This window comes from Pyrus communis, chromosome 10, assembly GCF_963583255.1.
Source record: "Pyrus communis chromosome 10, drPyrComm1.1, whole genome shotgun sequence".
Taxonomy (NCBI): domain Eukaryota; kingdom Viridiplantae; phylum Streptophyta; class Magnoliopsida; order Rosales; family Rosaceae; genus Pyrus; species Pyrus communis.
The window spans coordinates 19220870-19238940 of record NC_084812.1 but is presented as its reverse complement, the minus strand read 5'-3'; positions in this window follow the sequence as shown (position 1 = coordinate 19238940).

Here is an 18071-nt window from a genome sequence, read left to right as displayed (position 1 = left end):
CTTTGTGCTACTTCTTGAACTGGGCAGCAGGATGGTTCATTTGGTCTCCCCCGAAGGTCTGAGCATACCCTTTTGGTCTGTTTCTTTGTTCAATCTTTCCAATTCGTATTGAAAAGGGTTGGAGGATAACTCAGCCTATGTTTGTCTCCACATGCTTCAATGTATCATTTTCACTTGCCTTACTCGCTCCCCTTTGCAGAAGTGGTCCCTTCTCCGGAAGTGTATCAACCGTTGAAGATGACTACTCGAGAGCAACGCTAGGTAAGCAATCAGGAATAGATTCCAGGCAGTTGGCTCCAGATCGGAAGATTGACTCCAAGTGCCGGCTGATTGCTTCTTTTACTTTGCCATGCGAGTAAGAACAAGGACAAAGAAAAAGACAGGGAAAGAGCATGATATGAGATACTTTTGCTTTTGACCTTGATGATATGAGATACCTTTGCTTTGAAGAAGCGGTGGATGAATCAGCACATGCTTCAATCCGCCGTTTCCTCCTGGGTCATATGTACTCCAGGCATCTGGTATCATCTTTGGGGAAGAAGAAAGAATTGAGTATTTTGAAAGGCCTTGCTGGGAGTGCGCCCTCAGAGGTGAGGGAGAGTTGGGCATTTTCTTCAGGTTTGCCCTGCCATAAAAGACGAAGGTCGACATATATAGAGATAATATCAAGTGGTGGTACTTTTTACCCTTGTCGACAAACGTTTTGATCCCGCAATTCCGGCTTTTTGAAATAGTGGCGCCTCTTCGATCTTTGAATACGCCTCTTCGATTTCTGAGCAGGCGCCCCTTCGATTTCTGAACGACGCCCCTTCGCTTTCTGAACGACACGTGGTAGTGCAGATGCGACTCCTTTTGACAAAGCTGCACGCGTCTTCTGAAAAGCAGAGAAAGCGTCGCCGAACTTTGCGCTTGTCGGCTAAAGATATGTAGTTGCGGTGATGGCCTCCACGTGTTGTCTGAAAAGAAGAAATCTTTTGACAAAGTTGAACGCGTCTTCTGAAAAGCAGAGAAAGCGTCGCCAAAATTACGCCGGAAATTCCGGCTTTTTGAATCGGTGGACGCGTCGCCTTGGCTTTTTTATTGAGCTATCGATCACCACAACAAACACACTCTGAAGATTTCCCATTCCTGAAACTCGACTCCGGCCCTTTGTGAAATTTTTAACTCCATCCACCCCTTCTCTTTGAACACTTTTTGAAAAAAATGGCAAACTCATCGAACCTTAGCTTAGATTTGAGTCTCAGCAGCGATCCGGTTGCGCCCCGTCAAGGTAATGTATGGCGCCCTTCTTTTTTATCTTCTAACGGTCCTCTTTCAGGTGAAGACTCTGTGATGCAGGACGCCACAACAGCTACAATAGTAGCTAAAAACCTCCTCACTCCAAAAGATAGTAGGCTGCTGTCAGGACGGTCCGATGAGTTGGCCGTTCAAGAGTCTCTCGCACTTAGTGTTCAGTGTGCGAGCTCTGTGTCCAACATGGGCCTACGCCTGCTTGCCCGCTCCCGTCAGGTGGAATCGTTGATGGCAGAGGTGGAAAGACTTAAGCAAGAGATCCAGCAGCTTAAGTACGAGAATAGAAGTTTGCATGTGCTTGCAAATAACTATTCGTCGGGGATGAAGAGGAAGCTTGATGAGCTGCAAGAATCTGAGGGTCGAATTCACAGTGACCGTCAAAGGCTTGCGTCTTATCTCCAGAGGCACCTTTTTCCTGGGTCATCCAGCGCTTGGCCAAGTATTGAGGCCTGGAATGCTCTAGCTCCGATGCCTCCCGCTTCTATGCCTCCCGCTTCTGCGCCTTCCGCTTCTGCGCCTCGTAGTGGGGCTTCACGTAAACAACCTTTGTGAAGCTCCACCTTTCTCCATGTTTAGTATCTTTCTTTCAAATTTTTTTTTTTTTTTTTTTTTTTTTATTAACATAAATAAAATCAAACGGCATGGAATTTATCTTTGAATGGGCGGTGATACTTGAAATGATCCGGTAATAGTTTAAATTCCATTTTGGGTGCCTGAATCATTAACCACATGTTAGTATAAAAGAAAATTGAAATTCGGGGAGGCGGCTTACCTGTGTGCTCCAAAATGAACTCCAGAATAAACACCCCTTCGAAAGTTATGACTTGTCCCGTGTCATAAAATCCAACTTCCTTGGGAATTGTGGTTTCAAATTTGTCCTCTTTGATGCCTTCTACATCCTCTCCAGCCACTACCTTCTCTTGAATCATTCTTCTTAGTGTACAAAGTCCTTTGAAGAATTCAACACCATCTAAAACTTGCTGTGTTGCACCAAGAATTTGAATAGCATTTTGCACCTTTGGGAAGGCTTCCACGATGTCCTTTTTACTCTCTTCTTGGTTGGGAATCAAAAACCTGCTAGGAAAAGGGACATTGGGTGGAATAACATCAGAATAACATGAAATTGGGACGTCCTTACTGGTGGTGGGTGGTTTAGAGGGCTTAGGGGGCTGCGGCAAGGGTTGTTCTACCCTTGCCGTGTGCATGTCTTCTTCCTCCTCCTCAATTAGCAGCTCTTCATCCACTTCTAGGCTATGTTTGGACATTTTTAGGTCAGCTCCAACCTCCATAGCACTTCCCAAAGTGATAGCATTATGGATTTCAAAATCTTCCTTCGAGTTTTCAATAGTTGAGTTGGAAAGTTCACTTTGCTCTTGAATTTGTTTCATGAACTCCATAATCTGCCCAAATTGCTCGTCCAATTTACCCAACTTCTTGTCTTGATTTTGTTCGTCCTGCGTCAAAGAGGTTAGTAATTGAAAATTTTTATCATTATCCATGGACATACTTGAACTTGATTGGAATTGTTGTGGGGGAGGTTGTGGTGGCTGCATAGGTGTTGTATTGAACTCCTCATATGGTTGCCAATATGCTTCTTGTTGAGCCTCCTTGGCTTGATTTTGTGACCCCTGCGCCAAAGAATTTATTTCATTAAGAATTTGAATATAATCTACTGGCGAACTTGAATTTAATTGAGCATATTGCATATGAAGTTGTGGTGGCTGCATAGGTCTTGAATAGAACTCCTCATATGGTTGCCAATATGCTTCACGTTGAACTTGTTGATCTTCCCACCATATAGAGTTTGAATGATCCCTCCAATCTCTTTGTGGACATTGATTGGCTTGAAATCCTTGCCTATATGAAGCACCAAATGTAGGGACACTCTGCATTGTGGTCCTTTCGGCATACGGCGACAATTTAGAAGTAAGATTTGCCAATTGAGCTTGAATGCTAGCAAAATCCATATCTTACTTCTCTAGTACCTAAAAAGAAAGAGAACTAAATCAAAAATCAAAAGTAACAACAAACAAAGAAAACAACACTAAGTTAGAAACTAAAACGAAAACAACTAAACCAAAAAAAAAAAAAAAAAAAAAAAAAAAAAAAAAAAAAAAAAAAAAAAAGAACTAAGGGATTATACGCACACAATCCCCGGCAAGGTTTTAGCTAGGGGGTGATTCGAAACCATGTTTATGCTTGCAATATGATTTGATTACTTTTGGTTGGAATTTCATGAATGGTGAATTCAATTTGTTTAACTGCTTGATCGATAACTTATTTATGTATGTTGATTGAGAGTGCACGCTTAATTTTCATGCATGAATATGACGCTAGAATATACGTGAGTTTCACCTAATAGTTATGAACTTATATTCACGAGTAGTGGAGGTTGCTTATAAACCATCGCGTTAAATGAATTCTTGGCACTAGTTTCATGCTCATCATAGTAACGAATGCCTCGTCGACACTTATAGTTTTCATGATGCTTAATGATCTTTGATTGTATCTTTATTGTGCTTTTCACGTAAAGGACTTTTGGAGAATGTTTTGAATTGCGTTGCGCTAACCCATCCAATTCATTAACTTAAGGAAAACTTGACGGTTAATTTAAGCGGACCTAATTAACCCGGGGTGTTGAGTTTCATAATTCATCGAAAGACCAATTGAAAATCAAATTGTATGCAAGTGTGACATGTGTGGAGAAGAACCTTCTAGCTAGCATTCATCCATATTTTCATCACATTCATATTTACATTCTGCCTTTAAATTACAATCTGTGCATTTAGTTTAATTTCGTCAAAACCTCAATCCCTCTTTACTTTAGTGTCTAATTTAGTTAGAAAGTGTCTTAGTTTGTGTTTAAAAGTGTTTTGTATTCTTTGAGTCTTTTGATTTGTTTTAGTGTTTTATTGTTTAGTTTTGCATTCTTTGAGTCTAGTTTAGTGTTTTTAACGTTTGTTTTACGTTTTTGAGTCAGTTTCCAAGTGATTTAGTAATCCCTCCTAATCCCCGGTCTAGAACGATCCCTACTTGCATCTTTACTACAATTGTCAAAAGAGGGTTTTAATTTGTGTGCTTATTTAGTTAGCATCAGCAGACGGGCCGTGGTGGTGCCTATTACTATCAGGACAATGTTGTTCCTTATGCCCTAGGACAATATCCATATCCCCAGGATCCATATTCTCAGAGTGGTTATCCCTAGTATTTTGGTGGTTATATGCCGTATCCTCCAGTTCCAGCAGGTGGGTCTCAGTGGTACCAAGGAGGACAACCTCAACAGGGGGAGATTGCTGCGAGTAGTGTGGGATCTTTAAGGCAGTCTGGTCAGCCTAGTCAAGGGCGTGGTGCACAGAGTCGTGGTGGTCAGACGAGTAGAGGTCGTGGTGGACAACAACAGACCCAGGGGCGTATTCATAATATCTCTCTGCAGGATGCTCAAAATAATCCAGACTTGATCATGGGTACGTTAAATATCCTTGGTTATTTTGCTAGAGTATTAATTGACTGTGGTGCTACAGATTCTGTGATTTCTCATACCTTTGCTCAAGTGACGTAACCTCACCCTTCACCTCTAGGTATGATTTTGAGTTTGCTATGCCTTGAGGGGAGAGATATATTGTTGATTGTGTGTATCCAGGATGTCCAGTGATAGTGGAGGATGTTATTATGCCAGCTGATCTTATCCCGTTGGATATTGTTAACTTTGATGTGATTTTGGGCACGGATTGGTTGCATTTCAATCGTGCCAATATTGATTGTTACGGGAAAATAGTTACCTTCCATCATTCTGGATTACTTGTGGTTACTTTTGTGGGCGAGCAGAGTGGGGTGAGACATGGTGTTATTTCTGCTATGCGACCTAAAAGGTTGTTATCGAAAGGTTCCCAGGGATACTTAGCTCATATGGTGTTGGACGATGCTACTCCTAGTTATGTGGAGGATGTAAGGGTAGTCAGGCATGTTCCTGATGTTTTCCCTGAGGATTTACCTGGTTTGCCGCCAGACCGAGACGTGGAGTTCACCATTGATTTGCTTCCAAGTACTAATCCTATATCTTTGACTCCTTATTGTATGGCTCCTGCTGAGTTGAGGGAATTGAAAGTTCAGTTGCAAGAATTAGTGGATAAGGGTTTTATTCAGCCTAGTACTTCACCTTGGGGAGCTCCAGTGTTGTTTGTAAAAAAGAATGACGGAACTTTAAGGCTTTGTATTGATTACCGGCAATTGAATCGGGTAACGATTAAAAACCGTTATCCATTGCCGCGTATTGATGATTTGTTTGATCAACTTCGATGTGCTTGCGTATTCTCGAAGATTGACTTGAGGTTTGGATACTATTAATTGAAGATTAATAGGGAGGATGTCCCTAAGATTGCTTTCAGGACTCGTTATGGTCATTACGAGTTTCTAGTTATGCCATTTGGATTGACGAATGCACCAGCTGCTTTCATAGATTTGATGAACCGAGTATTCCAGCCGTATTTGGATAGGTTTGTTATTGTCTTCATTGACGATATTCTAGTGTACTCTAAGACTAAATCGAAGCATGTTCGACATCTTACCTTGGTGTTGAAAAGGTTGAGGGAACACCAACTGTATGCTAAGTTTAGCAAGTGCCATTTTTGGTTAGATCAAGTTGCATTTTTGGGGTACGTTATTTCTGCTCAAGGTATCTTGGTGAATCCTCAAAAGGTGGCAGCTGTGGAAAAGTGGGAACAACCGCGAACCGTCACTGAGGTGAGGAGTTTCCATGGTTTAGCAGGGTATTATCGACGGTTTATGAAGGATTTTTCCGTGATTGCTTTACCACTGACGAGGTTGATGAGGAAAGATGTTAAATTTGAGTGGGATGATAATTGTGAGCAGAGTTTCCAGCAGTTGAAGTATTGTCTCACTCATGCACCTGTTTTGGCGCTCCCGGACGATAATGGTGATTTCGAGGTCTATAGTGATGCTTCCTTGAATGGTCTGGGATATGTGTTGATGCAGCATGGTAGGGTAATTGCTTATGCTTCACGACAATTGAAACCTCATGAGTTGAATTATCTTACGCATGATTTGGAGTTAGCAGCCATTATCTTTGCGTTGAAGTTGTGGAGACATTATCTTTATGGAGAAAAATGCAAGATCTATACAGATCATAAGAGTCTTCAGTATCTTTTCACGCAAAGGGATCTTAATCTTCGTCAGCGGAGGTGGTTGGAACTGCTTAGTGATTATGATTGCACAATTGATTATCACCCTAGTCGTGCAAATGTGGTCACTGATGCACTTAGCAGGAAGTCTCAGGGCCGTATCAATGCGTTGTACGCTAGTCGCATTCCTTTTCTGGCAGACTTAAGATCCACGGGAGTGAGGTTAGAGGCAGAAGATCAAGAGGTGGCTTTACTTGCTAATTTTCAAGTTAGGCCAATTTTAGTTGATCGTGTGCTTGAAGCTCAGGTAGCTGATAAGGAAACTTAAGAAATAATCCAAGCAAGGAATCAGGGGAAGAGGAAAAACCTCAGAGTTCGTGAATCAGATGGCATGCTTATGCAGGAAGGTAGGATGTTTGTGCCTAATAATTTGGATTTAAAGAAAACAATTCTCGATGAAGCACATATCTCGGCTTATGCAATGCATCCAGGAGCTACTAAAATGTATCATACCATTCGACCATTTTATTATTGGCCGGGTATGAAGAGAGAGATAGCTGAGTATGTGAGTAGGTGTGTTGTGTGCCAGCAAGTTAAAGCTAAAAGGAAGAAGCCGTTTGGGTTGTTGCAGCCGCTTCCCGTTCCAGAGTGGAAATGGGAAAACATTACTATGGATTTTGTGTACAAGCTTCCGCGTACACATAATGGTTTTGACGGCATTTAGGTGATTGTTGATCGGCTTACTAAGTCAGCACATTTCATTCCAGTGAGAGAAAAGTATTCTTTGGGCCGATTAGCTGAGTTGTTCATCTCGAAGATCGTGAAGTACCATGGTGTTCCTGTGAATATTGTTTCGGATCGTGACCCAAGATTTACTTCTAAATTTTAGGTGGCTTTTCAGGAAGCTTTGGGTACGAGATTACTTTATAGTACAGCATATCATCCTCAAACAGACGGACAGTCAGAGAGAACCATTCAGACGTTGGAGGATATGTTGAGATCTTCGGTGTTACAGTTTGGCGATGCTTGGCACAAGCGGTTGGATTTAATGGAATTCGCCTACAACAATAGTTTTCATTCGAGTATTGGCATGGCACCATTTGAGGCGTTGTATGGTAGATCTTGTCACACACCCTTGTGTTGGTCAGAGGTCGGAGAAAGAGTTTTGGTGGGCCCGGAGATTATTGATGAGACTACTGAAAATGTTCAGGTAATCAAGTCTAACCTGAAGGCGACCCAAGATCGACAAAAGAGCTTAGCGGATCGGCATGCTACAGACAGAGTGTATGAGGTTAGCGATTGGGTATTTCTGAAGTTTTCACCGTGGAGAGGCGTTGTACGGTTTGGAAAGAAGGGTAAGCTGAGTCCCAGGTATATCGGACTGTACATGATCTCTGAGCGAGTTGGTGAAGTGGCTTACAGATTTGAGCTGGCAAAGGTGCATAACGTTTTCCACATGTCTATGCTTCGACATTATGTTACAAATCCATCTCATGTGATACCTCCTTAACCCTTGGAAATTAATGCGGATTTGACTTATGATGAGGAACCAGTGACGATTCTGGATTAGAAGGAAAAGGTTCTAAGGAATAAGAAAGTGAATTTGGTGAAAGTTTTGTGGAGGAATCATACAGTGGAGGAAGCTACTTGGGAAATTGAAGATCGGATGAGAGATTTGTATCCTCAATTGTTATTTGATCGCTAGTGGTTGTTATGAATTTCGGGACGAAATTTTTTTAAGGTGGGTAGGTCGTGATAGCCCGTCCCAGATTTTTCATATCGTATGGGTGAAATGATGATTTTGCCCCTAATGGATAATTGTTGTTTGTGTGGTTGCTTTGAGTACTTGGTTAGCTGCATCTCAGCCACACATCCATCATCATTCTCATCACCCTCTCCTATTGACCCTCTCTATCCTGTATCTATCTCTCACTTTTTCCCTTTCCTTTCTTTCTTGTACGAACAAGAACCAAAGTGTTTGAAAACTTGGTAGATCGAGGAAGCAAACTTTACATTTGTGCTCGTGAGGTTCTTAGGAGTTCAACCATACCCATTTCAGGTAAGGGAACCTTCGTTTTCACGTCGAACTCGAGATCCCCGATTTGGTCACTGTTCATGCACACGTAAAATCTTGTGATTTTGGGAATTTCAGGCTTATAGGAAGCTTGGTGAGGTCCTTAGAAAGCTCGGGGTGGTTCGTTTGAAGGTTTTGTATGTCGGGATCGTGAGTTACAGGTTTGGCCGGAGTTGGTGGAGTTTTTCCGGTGAGATTCTGCTGGTTTTAGTGCTTGAAAGTGGTAAGGATTTGTTCCTCTAGTTGTAAGCTTCATTTTGGTACCAATTTCGTAAAATTTGGGTGAAAAACGAGTGAGTTATTAAGTTTAGAAATTTTCCCGGTTTTCCAGCGATGGCGCTGGAGGTTGGCTGGAGAAGACGATGGAATATTCCGTCAGTTTGGACGGAATATTCCTAACGGCGTTAGGTTAAATTTAACAGAATCTGTCAAAGTTAACGGAATATTCCTGACGGCGTTAACTGACGCCGTCAGTGTGCCAAGCATGTGCCTGTGCGTGGGCGACGCGTATGGCCGTGCCTTGGCCAGCGCGTGTCGTGTTAGAAAATTATTCTAAAATTTTGGGGATGTTCGTGAGGTTGAGTAGATCACGTTGGTGTGTTCATACACCCCATTTGAGCATTGTATGAGAAGTTATTTCGTAATGTTGGTTGTGCTTTAAAATTTACGTTTTTATAATTGTTTCGCATATAGGTGAGACCTATCCTGAGGACAAGCGCAGTCACTCGAGGCAAGGGGGTTACGACCCTTCTACATACCAGTGAGTGGCCTTTTGGTTTTCCGTGTATACCTATATACTTGTGATTTTCCCAGAAAATGAAATGAAACGTTTATATGTTTTAAATGCCATGTTTTGCGTTTGCCTATTTAATTATGCATTATTAGTTGCGCATATATATATATATATATATATATATATATATATATATGTGTTTGGTGCTGCAGACGCACAGGTAAGTGCCAAGTAAGTTATGGTTTATGTTTATGTTTAGTAGTGATTTGAGATGCATAGAGAGCTCATAACTTGCACCCCCGGTGTTAGTGCTCCCGCCCAAAGTAGGGCACAGTCCTTCACGTGATGTTCACCTCCCGCACCACACGCTCATCTTGGATCCAAGTTAGGTGCACAGTCCTGTCGTACAGACCACTTTAGGTGGTTCCGACTCGTAGGTGACCCGCAATTATTCGACCAGTCTTCACGTGATCGTAGCACTTGAGCGCATTTATTTACACCCAGTCCTGTCGTACAGACCACTTTTGGTGGTTCTGACTCGTGTGCACGTTTAGTTAGTGAGTTGGAGATTTGAGCTCTAGATTCAACTGTACAGGTCACGTTAGGTGACTCCGGCTGACAGATTTCATGGCATTGATTTGACATTACCTGGGTACTTGCATTTCTATGTAGAGGCATTCGACATGGCATATTTCTGAGCATGATTTATATATATGTGCATATTATATTTTCTACAGGTTTTACGGCAAGGGGTTAGAACTTTGTTATTGAAATAATTTTGAAAAGCTTTGTTTTGCCCACTCACACTTTCTGTTTTGCGCTCCTCCAGGTTCTAGTTTGGATAGCACTGTTGGTGGCTCTCGAGGGATTCATGACATATCTGACATATTATCACCAGTGTAGGACCACCTTTAGGTGTGTTTATTTAGTGTTTGTTCTCCCGGACTGCACTAGGTCTTCCATGCTCTGAATATTGTTGTTCACACTTACGCTTGCACGTGTATGTTCTACTTAGTGTATAGCTTGGTTTTTATTTATTCGTACTTTTATTACTATTTTTTAGCTTCTGCACTGTGCACATGGTTACGTCACTTCCACGTGACGGCCAGCATGCCCTGATCTCGGTCGGGGTGTGTCAAGATATATATATATATATATATATATATAATGCTGTATGCATTGCGTTACCCTGGTTCCAGAGAGGTCATAACAAGCCAACATTTTACTTATATATCTTAATTTCGCATATATTTGGGTGTTCTACCATCTTCATATAAAAGCACCTTTTGGATGAATGATTGAAGTTCGATTCTTTCAATGCGATTTTATGTCATTAAAAGAGATGGTCAGAGCCTTCGGGAATGTTCATCATGTCTATAGACATGGACCACCTCTAATGATATGTAGGACTCTTGGGTGGGTGTGAGAACTTGAGATGTCCTACACCTTATAGAAGTTACTATCTTTACGTTCACTATACTGCACAGTAGTGTATCTTTCCATTCACTACTTCTCTAAACTGCAATTACCATCTACGAGAAATATATTGATGTGATAAATAATAGCACTCAAATTAAACCCCCTTTTTGACAATTGTAATATGGATATAAGTAGGGATCATTCTAGGCCGAGGATTAGGAGGGATTGCTAATCTAATGAAAAATGACTCAAAGATACAAAAATATGCTTAAAACACTTAAACAAACTCAAAGACTCTTAACTAAACTTATATGACTCAAAACAAACTTAAAGACTCAAAACAACACAAAACAATCAATAAGACTCAATTTAGACTCTATGACTTAATTTGGACGAATATAGAATTGGTTTTGACTCAAAAGACTCAAAAACACACTTTAGGACAGATTTGAAACAAGTAAGTAAAGGGGATTGGGTTTTGGACGAATTTAAGACAAAAATAAGTAACTAAAAGACTTAAATGCAATTTGGACGAATTTGAGAAAAACAATGGATGATTAGCTAGCTAGAGGATAATTTCCACACATGATACATTTAAACACAAATTGATTTCCAGTTGCTTTTCCGATAAACCATGAATCTCAACACCCCAGATTAACCGTGACATCACTAATTAACCCTCAGATTTTCCTTAAGTTATTGGATTGGATGACATCATATGACAACCCAAAGCATTCTTCAAAAGTTCCCTACATGACATCATAATAGAGATACAATCAAAGATCATTACGTTCAATGAAAATCATAAGTATTGACAAAGCACTTGTAACTATGACATCATAATACTCATGCTAGGAATCTGCTTAACATGATTGTGAAAACAACCTTAACTACTTGTGAATATAAGTTTGTGACGATTATGTGAAACTCCCTTATTTTCTAGCACCAAATTCAAGAATGCAAATTAAGTAGGCCTCCCTAATCAACATACAAGAATAAGTTATCCATCAAACGGTTAAGTAAATTGCATTTACAATTTATGAAATCACAACTGGACTTAATCAATTCATATCATAAATATAATCATGGTTTCAAAGCCTCCCCTAGCTAAAGCGAGTTTAGCCTCTCATGTTCACAACAAAACAAAGGAAAATTGAATTAAACATTGAAAACAAAAGATAGATTACACCTAAAAACGTTCCAACACTCCAACTTGAATGCACAAACGTCCAAGGCTTCTTCTTCTCTTCTTCTTCCATGCAAAGCTGCGGCACAAGAGTGCTTGGGTGATTTTGGAAGGATTTTTGGGTTGTGAATGGATTTAGGTTGGTAGGGTGGTGCAGCAAAGGTTGGGAATGGTGTATGGGTGTTTGGGTGAAGGTATGGAAGTGTATGAATGGTGGAAGAAAGGTTGAAGGCTGCGGCAAAGGCTTAAGTGTTTGTGAAAGATGGCAGATTGTATGGATGAATGATTAGGGTAGAATAAGGGTGCGGCATTGGTATTTATTTGAGGGAAATAATCCTAAGTTTTACTACATAGTTTAGGAAAGGATTCAACCCCAAATCCATAAGGAAAATGAGATATAAAATCAGAAATCAAAGGGAAAGGGGAAGGAAACTTGCGGCATTAAATTGTATAAAAGGGAATGTGATTTAATGCTGAAATTAGGCAAGGATATGGGATAGAAAAGGTATGTAAGGTGCAGCTGAGAATGGGGTGAAAAGGAATGTGATTTTGTGACATAGAATAGGAAATAGGTACTTCCCTTGCACGGCAAGGAAGTGATGTGCGATGTGTGCCACGGCAAGGGTAATTAGGTTGCAAGGAAGGCTTGGTTTGTGTCCTAAAATGCATAGGAATCTTCAATGTTGCTAAAACATAAGCCGTTTTAGGATTAGGAAAGGCTAAACCAAAATAGGAAATCTTGGCTTAACTTTCCTACTTCAAATAGGAAACCTTCTTTGACTAGGATTCCTCTTTTGATTAGGATTCCTTAACCTTCTTTGATTAGGAATCCTAACATCTTTAAGTCTTCAATTTTGTCCATTCCTTTTGCTCCAAGCATATGCTATCCATTTCAAGTCTAATTTTGCTCCAAAATGCACCTTTTTGCTTCCTTAGCCATATGAACCTATAAACACACGAAAATAGCTTAAAATACTAAAATAACTATGAACTAACAACATAAATATAAGAAAACAAGCTAACTAAATCGTCTAAATATGCTCCTATCATATATTTCAAATAGTTTAGCAACATCATCAAATTGTATATCTAAATCATTCATCAGGTTATCTCAAAATGTAATTCTCCCATGCATCAATCAATATCATAAAAGTTGGTGTACCTCAAACCGTCCACCAGTTGTCCCTCACTTTGCAGGCTTTTGTTTTTTATTTTTATTTTTTTTCGTACTTTTCTATTGATTTGAGTTAGTAGTGTACTGTAGCGTATCAACAAAATGTTTAGCAAAATATACCTACTTATGCCGGCTACATTAGGCCAAAAAAAGTGAGTGTAAAATCAATCAATATATTAAATTCATATAGGAGTCTTAAGCTTATATATGTTCAATATATTCTACTCATAAGTACTAATGTATTGAATTCACACTAGTACAATAGTAGTATTATAAATATCAAACGCAATAATACTAATGCATTGAATTCACATCAAACTCAAACTATATGATTCATATATAGATATTACACTCACGCTCATTTAAATATGTATGTGACTAAAAATGTGAAACAAGAGTTTTGTTCACGTTAATGAAATCAAGAAAAAGCTGGCTGATGCCAAGCTTGTTCATGCACTCAAGGCAGATCTGCATGTATAATTTATGCCAAATTATGAACTAACTAAGCAATAATCATGAAAATAAATAACTTCTCAAATAAGTGAGACTGTAGAATAGTTTTTTTTTTTTTTCCTAATGCAATTAAATTGTACATTTTTAAATGTGGTTATGTTAGACAAGGAGGAGTAATATAATATGTTCAAATTAAATAAAAATGGCAAAAGACCTAAAGGAAAGGATTTGGTAAAAATAAAATGGTTTGTGTCATTCTTTGTGACAACATTGGGTTTCGAAGATCCCAACATATCCCATCGCCAAAATAGTGTTATTTCATAATTTTGTTCAACAAATTGACGGCAATTAATAGAGTTCCGTGTAAACCTTTGACTACTAGTCCTTCATTTTGAATTAGTTCACTAACCTGTTTGAAAACTTGACAATTTTGTTTCCACAATACATGGCATACACAAGAATACCTTTTAGTGCTTATCAATTATTGAGTCATTGTTTCGTACTTCCTTTGCATGCTAGCATTAATTCAAGGGCGGACCTTGAAAACTGTTTTGTAGGCCAGCAGACAAGATTTTGCAGCAAAGAAAATCTGCAACAATCGGTGGATGTGTTTCCACAGAAAATTAGATGAAGCAAAGAAAAATGCAATCACTAATATGAATTGGTCCTTGAGATTTGGTCCCCGGCAGCTTGCAGCCATTTTTGTAAAGTTGTTCATAGTAATACAGGTCAAAAGTTACATCTTTCGGACGAGTCTATAAATATTAAATCAAGATTTCAAAATTTAAATAAATTAATCTGGTTTCATTGATGTGATTCATGTGTTGTACAATAGTTTGATGATTCTGAATTGTTGATGTTAATTTTTTATTAGAATGTTAATATAAAGATTAAGGAAACACCTTAACTATATGAAATGTCAACATCTAATTGGTAATGGGGTATGTCGTAAACTATACATAAGGACTCGTATTTGTTTTTAGTTTGGTAATTATAAGAAAAGAATGAACACTTGGTTTATAAAGTTACACAAAAGTTGATGCTATTGAAACAAAACAAAAAAAGAGTTAGAAAAAAGTTTAAAAGTAATTTGGAGTACATCCTCCGTCCTTTCATCAAAGAACAATGCATCCAGACGTTTTTTATTACTTAATATTGCATCTTTGAATCTGAACTTCTATCGGACAATAACATAATACATTAATCGGTAATATTAAGGATCCGTTTGGTGGGCTGGATGGGATTGAACCTTAGGGATATAATTGAATTGGCAGAGATGGGTTACATAACCCATGTGTGTGGTTGGGATACATAACCCATCATATTTTCCCTTTTTTCAGATTTGTAGCAAATCCAGTCCGTGATACAATTTTTCTCACTTTATAAGTCTAATTTAATTGAAAATAACTCATCTCATTCGATCTACCAAACAAGACCTAAGGGACTATGTCACATGCACACTAAAAAAAAAATTGGTCCAAGACCATACATTAAGTCCATAATATGAACTTCTCCCAGACTAACGTTGCGGCTTTGCTAAAGTCCGAACAAGAAGGCATTTTATGGAAAAATAAATGGATAACTTGTAATATTTGCAAGTTTCGAGGATAAGTTTTTATAAAGATTTCATATTTTATTGATTTTTTTTCAGATTTATAGATCTTTACAGAGTGATTTATAATATGAAAAATTCTGATCATAAACACGGAATTCTATGAATCAACAACGAAATATTTTGAGAAAGAATCGCTCATAATTTGAATAGTCAAGTATTATTCGTGTATGTTTATTTCCTTTTTATTTTTGTGAGACTTGAGACTTCAGAGAAAGAACAAGGATGTAAAAGGGTTATGGGGCGTGAGAGGTCTTAAGTTCGAATCTTGGAGATGGCGAATTCGATACCAAATTAGGCTTTTCATTGTGTGGCTTAGCTGAACTCCCCCTCCTCTTAGTATAAAATATTGATGTACTCAAAATACTAAACACACACAAAATACAAAGGCCCAAGACCAACCTTGGAGATCAGCACATACAAACAAACCACACAAAAAACCCTAGACAGCTCGGCTTCCTGGAGCTACATATGACATCGTTGTCGCCAGAGAACCACATCACAATCATCACGATCAACCACCCTCCACAATCACCTAAGATCAAACCATCAAAAACCCATAATTGGTGAGGACATTGGTCACATCATCCTCCAAAGATCAGAACCGAGATAGCCGCCATGAGATCAAACAAGCATGCAAGTAGAAAAAACCCACGAGCAACATCGCTGACAAGGGCGAGCAACAGGTGTGACCAACAAAGGTCAACAAGGATGGTGGTGTGGATACCCGAGCTAAACCTTACACACCCTCCCAAAGATCCGCCACAAAATGCAGTAAGTAAAGGAGGTACCCAATTCGAAACGAAGAGAGAGATGATGGAGCCAACTAAGGAAGATGATGGAAGCGAAAGGGATAATTGGTGAGGACATTGGTCACATCATCCTCCAAAGATCAGCACCAAGATAGCCGCCATGAGATCAAAAAAGCATGCAAGTAGAAAGAATCCATGAACAACATTGATGACAAGGGCGAGCAACAGGAGTGACCAACAAGGTTCAACAAGGGTGGTGCTACGGATACCCAAGCTAAACCTTACACACCCTCCCAAAGATCCTTCACAAAATGCAGTAAGTAAAGGCGGTACCCAATCCGAAATGAAGAGAGAGATGATGGAGCCAACTGAGGAAGATGACGAAGGGGAAAGGGTCAAAGTGGATGGAGGAAATGGGGGGATTAGGGAATAGGGCCTAGGATGGTGAAATCAAAGGCAAAATGAGAGTAGATCGTGCATATTGCATAGATGGGGAAGGAAAACATGCAGGCACCAGGAAGAGGAAGAAAAAATGAAAACAAAGAAAGCACAAACCACAAGGAAATTCATAGGGTTGTCATCGACCTTAGCCAAAGCTAGGTCCAGCGCCAAAGCCAAATGGAGAGAACGAAAACCAATCACACGACAGTAAGAAAGTCTCACAGAGGAGAGAAAAGCTCTCACATGGAGAGAAACTGTAATTTTATACCTTGAAATTTCACACCCAAATTTGAGTGAACTTAAACACAAAAACTCAGCATTTTCGTACAGAGACGATAAAAATGACGATTAACGTACAGAGAGAACAGCTAGGTATTTCCATTTTATCTTTTCTCTCCTCTATTTTTCTTTCTTTATTTCTATTGAGATTTGAAGGTGTATTTTCTATTATGAAGAAACAAAGTACCAAGATAGCTCATATATATGAGCATGGGAAGAAGAGAAAAACAAGGAACAAAAAACAATCTTCCTTCCTTGATTTACACCTAATCACCTAACAACTAAAGCAAGGGCAGCAACTAGGCTAACAACTAAAGCAAGATCAGCAATCCCTTGAATTAGTGAGAATGACAGCAATACTCAAGTTGTTAGATAGCACCCCATGCATACATCCATGCTACCTGCCAACTAGGGTAAATGACAGATGACTAGACTAGATCTTCTTCCAATACTCCCCCTCAAGCTGGATCAAACGGGTCGATTAATCCAAGCTTGGACAAGAGGTGATGGAAAGTAGCAAACGATAATCCTTTGGTGAAGATATCTGCAAGTTGATCATGACTATGAAGAAGTGTGTATCAATCATCTTGGACTGGACTTGATTTAGAACATAGTGGCAGTCAACTTCAATGTGTTTAGTTCGCTCATGGAAGACAGGATTTGATGCTATGTGCATCGCAGCTTGATTATCACAGTAGAGAAACATAAGTTGCTGATGAGGAAACCCCAAGTCCAATAACAGATTTTTAAGCGAAATAAGTTCACAAGCAGTCGAAGCCATAGCACGGTATTCTGCTTCTGCACTAAAACATGCAACCACGCTTTGTTTCTTGCTCTTCTAGGTGACTAGGTTACCTCCTACGAAGGTGCAGAAACTAGTGATAGACTTGCGATCAAGAACGTTCCCCGCCCAATCTGCATCTGTATATCATGAGATATGAGTGTGATTATTGTTGCGCATGAGAATCCCTTTACCAATGAAGCCTTTCAGATATCGAAGCACACGATGAACAATCTTCATGTGATCCATGCTTGGAGCATGCATAAACTGGCTAACAAGACTCACGGCATATGCTATATCAGAACGAGTGATAGTTAAATAAATGAGTTTGCCGACCAACTCTGATAGTACTCTATATTGGGAATGAGATCACCGTGATATTGCAGCTTCAAGTTACTATTCAAAGGTGTGCAAGCAGGTTTACAATCTGTCATGTTGGCCTCATGAAAAAGATCAATAACATACTTGCGTTGATTTAGAAAACAACCCTTGTGAGAGTGTGCCATCTCGATCCCTAGAAAATATTTAAGAATGCCAAGATCCTTGATAGCAAACTTGTGATTGAGATATTGTTTAAGAGCACTAATCTCTAACATATTATCACCTGTCACAATGAGATCATCAACGTAAATAAGCACCACAAGTTTACCCGATGTGCTTGATCGCACAAATAAGGAAGAATCAACATTGCTCCGACAAAAACCAACTCTTTCTAGAACATGACTGAGCTTGGCAT